Below are 6,786 nucleotides of genomic sequence, written 5' to 3' on the forward strand. Positions count from 1 at the left end.
CGCAATTAGTAGATATACAATAAATAACACGCTTTCATCACAGCATGGACATCACCATACAACCAAGAGATACAAAAATGTATCTGCAAAAAATAACATTTGAAGCCATTGTACTGTATACAGTATTTCAATGAGCAGCATACAAAGCCTCTGAATCCTGTTGTTTGACTTCCCTGAGTCAACACAATAACGACTGAGGTGTTAATGACATAGCAGCCAACTTACTATAGCCTAATAATCTCACTTAATCTTAAGTGATATTAGGAACTATGTAGGTTGGCAGGTCGGTACACCTGTTGATACCTTTGTGAAAACAGGGATTGGTTTAGGATTATATATTAGGCCCTACTGAGTTTACAAAAGCGTATTGACTTACTTGACAACTCCCATCCAAGAGCAACCGTGAGTCTATTTTTGGATGAAGTGTAAACTTTCATTGGGGTCCAAAACAACGTTAATCAGTGCAGTCTTGAGAAAGACTGGATATGCATTAACAACTAAATATAGTTTAGCCTTTGAGGGAAGATTCCCTACGTCAAAGAAAGTCACTCTTTAAAGCCATTATCTAGTCAGTACATTACCTTGCTGTTATTTAGTTTGCCTCCATCTTGTTAGAAGTAAGTTAGTACTAGTCAATTACCAAACTCTCCTCCTTTTGTATCCATTGACTGCAGCTTGTGCTGCATTCAGTTATCGAATTGAACAGACTTCTAACAAGATGACGATGATTGGAAGAAGACTTTGGGTGATGCACTGACTGCACAAACAGTCCTTTTATACCCTTTATGTACACTTACAAATTCAAATGACTTGTCTGTAGACTATTGTTATTTTGTTGTGAATACGTATGCTGTTCTTACTCAAACCTACCAGTTGACGTTGTCCTTTAAGCAGGTGTTACAGGACATGACATTAATGTTATTCAAATTCAGCCTCGACTGGCCTTCCTATTAAAGGGATATTCCACCATTTTTGGAAATACGCTCATTTTCCACCTCCCCTCGAGTAAAACAATCGATATTTACCTTGCTCCCGTTCATCCAGCCATTCTGTGAGTCTGGCGATACAACTTTTAGCTTCAGCCTAGCATAGATCATTGAATCGGATTAGACCATTAGCTTCTCGCCTGCTAGCTTCATGTTTAAAAGTGACTAAGATTTCTGGTAATTTTCCCATTTAAAACGTGTCTCCTCCCAAGTTAGAAAGTGCAATAAGACCAACTGAAAATGAAACCTGGTGTTTTTCTTGGCTGATTTGACATGGAACTACACTCTCATCTGGCGTAATAATCAAGGCAACTTGCAAACGTACCATAGGCGCAGTGATATCGTACGCAGCATCTGAAAATAGTCCCCATAGACAACAAGCAGTAGTAGTGCCAGTAGTTTGCAAGTTGCCTTGATTATTACGCCAGATGAGAGTGTAGTTCCATGTCAAATCAGCCTAGAAAAACGCCAGGTTTCATTTTCAGTTGGTCTTATTGCACTTTCTAACTTGAGAGGAGACACGTTTTAAATGGGAAAATTACCAGAAATCTTAGTCACTTTTAAACATGAAGCTAGCAGGCGAGAAGCTAATGGTCTAATCTGATTCAATGATCTATGCTAGGCTGAAGCTAAAAGTTGTATCGCCAGACTCACAGAATGGCTGGATGAACGGGAGCAAGGTAAATATCGATTGTTTTGCTCGAGGGGAGGTGGAAAATGAGCGTATTTCCAAAAATGGCGGAATATCCCTTTAACACTGACTTGCTGATGGCTGCAAACTAGATCAGTTTCTCACATAAGAACAGCTGCCGCTTGATCAATTACTGTCTGACACCTCAGAATCCAGGGCCTAGTAGCTATTAGAACAAAACAAGTGGCTCAAAATCAACCATTGCAGTTGCTCATTTGATTTACGACACGTTTACAAGCCTCTCCACAACCCCAGTACATCACAGCACTCTCCCACCACCACCACTACAGACAGTTAATGACAACCTGCACGTGCTCTCCGGATGGAGCGGAGGAGAGTGTGGAGTGGGTGAGGGGAGGCGAGGGGAGGGGAGGGGAGCCTCGTTCCATTTATAGCCCATCAGTTCATTAGCCCCTCTATCTCGCGCCGCTTCAGAAACAACAACCTCCTTCGCCGGACAGTTCGAAGCGCAGGCAGCCGCCTCATTAAAAACGCATTAATGTGTAATCCTACGCACTCCCGCCCTGACCTTCACACCGAACGTTGGGATCCGATCGTTATGAGGGTGACTATGTTCCTCCAAGCATGCAGCTCTTCTCGGAGACCCTCACTCAGCCGGAGCTGGATGAGGCCGGCGTAATTAATGAGAATTTGTTTATCTGCTGAACCTTTCGGAGACTTCACCTTCAGATGAAAAGAACGGCCATGGGTTTAAAAAGAAGTAGGCCTACAGTAGAGGTCTGAAGTCAGCTCATGTTGGCCCTCTGGGTCCTGGCATATAGAAACATTTAAGCAGACCTTCAGTTGAAAATTGGCATACATATGAAAATGCAGTTATATACATTGGGTGTTGGCAATAATTAGACCACCAAAGTATAAAAGTGAAGGCATTTGAAATGCCTTCTCAGATCTTTCCCACTGTAAAGGCCAATGTCTCAAAGGTCCTGCCCCTGAGCGTTGCATGTAAGCCAATTTACCACATAAATACAAAAAACACGAACTCTCGAAAACAGCATTTACCAGCAAGTGAGAACTCAACGTGTCAAAGACACACAACAGACATCGACAAATTTGACTTTTGACTATGCAAAGTTGAAATGCTTATAATTTCTTATCATATTCTTATAGTTTTCATTGCGTGACCTAGGCCTAGTTTGTGCAAACACGAGCACTCAGCTGTATGTAATATGGTTATGGAGGACACATCAGCTGCTGGGAGCAGGTGTGGAACACCAGAGAGTGACACCACGGCTCTCCATGAATGGAATGTGGCATCATGCAGACTGTGAACGTAAACAGCTCGTCAACTGAACATTGTGCCAATATGGAAGTGTAGGCCTACTCATCCACACTAATGCATCTCTCTCTCACACACACACACACACACAGAGTAGCTGACAGGCTACACTAAACTCTTAAACCATGTTGACTGTTGGGCAACTTTGGGGCAGTTGCTGCTATCAAAATATCTATGTGAAACATCTTACATCTTGTTGCAAGTCCTCCCTTACACATCTTAAGGTGTCTGAAACCATCTTACATGAAGGCCTGCATTTGGTATCCATAGTGACATATTTTTCTAGAGAACGATGCTTAACCTGAAATGTAGACTACCATGGCCAAATCAATGAATGACTGCGCCATTCTGTAACGTCCAGTTTCCTCATAGGACGCGCCAGCATTGTTTTGATTTTTTCAGCACTTCCCGTCAGTTGACATTATTTTTGCCATACTTCATCCAGTTCTCATGGTCGCTGACGTCAGTGAGATAACCACTGAGTCATCCACATGGCCATCGGCTGATAATCCTCATCCAGCGGTGCAGTGTGTGTCCCTGGAGGTTACCAGAACACCCGTCAACCAACAATACCGCGACACCAAATACATTTTTACGTGCATTTGCCTATATTTGTTATTTAAGCGGAAGGAACGTGCTATGTTTGTAAAAAAAACAGCTCCTGTGTAGGGTTATTTTACACCACTGCACGCGCAGTACCAGCCCAGTTTGTTTAAAGTCACAGCAGCTGTTAGCAACACGCCTAATTTTAGCAGCCGAGATCACCGAGCGTGCTCAGTTTCTCTGATGTAAGGCCTCTCGCACACATCAGGCAGCCATTGTGCTGAAGGCAGCTGGAATGTATTGGCGATCATCTGGCAGCTTTCCAAGAGACGAAACCTAATCCCTGCAGAGCGGGGTGTCCATGTATCTCCCAACTCACGTGGCCCTCCAGTAAGTAAGGAATGTTTGCGCGCCTGCCTGCCGGTGGGGGCCAACCGGTTCAGACCGTCACCAGCGCATGTGTTTGTGTAAGTCTGGGTCTGCATGCGCGGTGTGTACCGGTATAACACTCACGTAGGCCTATTGCTTGCATAAACAACACTTTGATGTGTTGATGTTCTTCTTAGTTACGAAATACATTTTTTAACAACAGTGAATCATCATGGAATTTTTTTTTAAATCGATTGTTTATGTCATACATCGAAAAACTCATCGATGACTAACATAAGACTATTTTTGTTCTATGTTGGCTTAGTAGTTCCTCAGACTGCACAAATAGGCTCACGAAATATCACACAAAATCCACTCATTTGGCATAATGTACACAAGAAAGTCTACTTTGTAATATGACTGATTATTACTGATTAGTAATTTAATGGGTGAACCTTATTTGTATTCTTGTGCTTTTAATGACCACACAGGCCACAAATAAACAAGGTCAATCAAATGCAGATAAACAGAATATAGTAATGTGAAAACTGGTAAACACCAGACCAGTGATGTGGGTTAATCCCACTGTAGCACTGGGTGTGGAACTAACACTGTGTTTAGCAGCATTATGCAATGGACCTTGATTACCATGGATTACGGAATGCTCTCAGAGTGGCTGGCAGCCATGAAAAACAGGCTCTGTAGGCTATAGAACACACACTCTCTCTCTCTCTTTCTTTCTCAGAGCTTATTTAGACCTTCCCACTTCCTGCCCCTACTGGCTACCCGCCAGTGGACTTCACCCAAGCCGTTGGTCAATTGTTTTGTTTTTGGAATATTTTTTTTTATTATATCGGTGCAGTGTTATGTGCTATGGATAACATCATTGTGTGTGTGTGTGTGTGTGTGTGGGGGGGGGGGGGGTAGGTGTGTCTGTGTGTGTTAGAGAGAGAGAGAGAGAGAGAGAGATTTTTGAGGGCATGGCTGTATTTGCTAATGTAGAGATTAAAAAGCATGACAGACAGCCACCGTGGGCTAAAAATGTTTAATACATGTGTGGACAGGAAGTTCTTGCAAAATCTCATACTTGCTCGCTCGCTCTCTCTCTCTCCTTTGTGGGTAACAACATACTTGTATTTTTTCTGTCTGTATGCCAATGGCACATACTATTCTTTTGGAATTGAAAGCTGATGTTGAAAGAGTCATGTTTAGCCACTGGGAACATAGCCTGCTGAATCATATATGAGGGCTCGAACCATGGCAACAACATCCGTTTCCTGTCCAAAGTTGTTACAGCACTGCTGAGGGACTGGAGCATACCAGACCGGTGAGACCTACTGGTTGGTTTTTGTTTACTTGTGAGAGAAGAGTTAGACTCAGAGCGCTAAGAGGCCGACTTGCGTAACTTTCCTGTATCCACTAAAGGCCTGGTCAAACATTAATCTCCCAAATATGAGGAAGTCTGCTCTGTTAGGAAAACAGTGGTCAACATTTTTACAAGGACCAGGCCGTTATTGTGTCTCGGATAGGCTAGACCTAACCACTCAGGTCGAGGTTTACCAGAAACCAAGCATCCCTGCCTCTTCTGTGAATAGTTTACTCAAGAGAAGTGAAAGGAATTTAGCATAAGAGAATTATTTTCGTGGTTTGTTGCTTTGATCGATGACACCTTTACAGTTTTAGCCATGCTCTTTACTGGTGCAGAGTCGCCCCCTAGTGTTCAAATAGATGCCTGTTAAGGGGCTCGATTTTATCAATATCATTTTAACAAGCTATAGATCCACAGTAGAGTGGACATTAAATGGGTGGATACTGTGCAATTCAGTTATGTGCACATATCTTTTATCAACAAAACTGTACAAACATGAAAGTTAGCATGTGACGTTACACATGGACATATTTTCAAACTGAAAAACATCTGTACTCTCTGAGTCAATAGTCTTTTTGAAGGAGGGTCTCAGCTTAACTGATATTCTGTGTACCTACACTCTACCGAATGCTTCTGAACATCAGTACACCCGACACGTGTGATCTCCACTGGCCAAAAAAACAACAACTCAGTTCATCTTATCTTGTGTTCGTGTGAGGCCTGGGAGGGTGAGTGCAGCTTGAAGCACTACGATTTGAGGGCTTCCGCTCCCCAGCAGCCTGGCTTCTCTCCTCCTGCTGGTCCCCATGTCAAGGCAGAGGCACCGCTGCCTTCAATAGCACATGGGGGTCTACCGCAGAGCGACCACATAGGACCTAGGGAAGACTGTATGGGCTTCCAATAGGTATCCGGTGGTTTGTACTGGCAGTGTCTCCACTGCATAATAAATTAAAGCGTTTCGAACCACACGCGCTTTGCCCCCCATCTGTGCTTGTCAGGGTTATACAACTGTGTGGTTGACGGGCATTGTTCACGGCGAAGTCTCAGATTTTCTCTCACTCAGTTAATGAGTTTTGGAGATAAATTCCTGTTTTCACTGGGGTCTTCATGTGTGGTTACCTAGCAGTGGGGGAAAGACTGAAAGTGAGAAGTCTATGGCAGGAAGAATGTGATGAGCAGGTAGACTTGAATGGCAAGATTATGTCAGTAATGTCATGGTTAGTATTTTTCCCAGTAGTATTTTTCTGCTTATGCCTATTAGCCTCTGTAATGTTTCCTACATAGACCTAATCCAATGCATTGTAATTTCACTGCATTTATTTATGCCATATCCTCTAGGCCACATAGGACAATCTGAGATTTTTTGACTTAAGCAGGTCAAGTTATGATGGCCATTTGGTCATCTGGTATTCAGAATCATTGACATTTTTGACATTGATGTTTTCACATCGACTTGCAAGAAGACCGTTGAAACACCTACCCCCTCTCACTCCCCAGGAAAGATGAAAAAGCTGAAACAAAAAAAAAAGCC

The sequence above is a fragment of the Sardina pilchardus genome, chromosome 14, assembly GCF_963854185.1.
Source record: "Sardina pilchardus chromosome 14, fSarPil1.1, whole genome shotgun sequence".
In the NCBI taxonomy this organism is placed as follows: Eukaryota; Metazoa; Chordata; class Actinopteri; order Clupeiformes; family Clupeidae; genus Sardina; species Sardina pilchardus.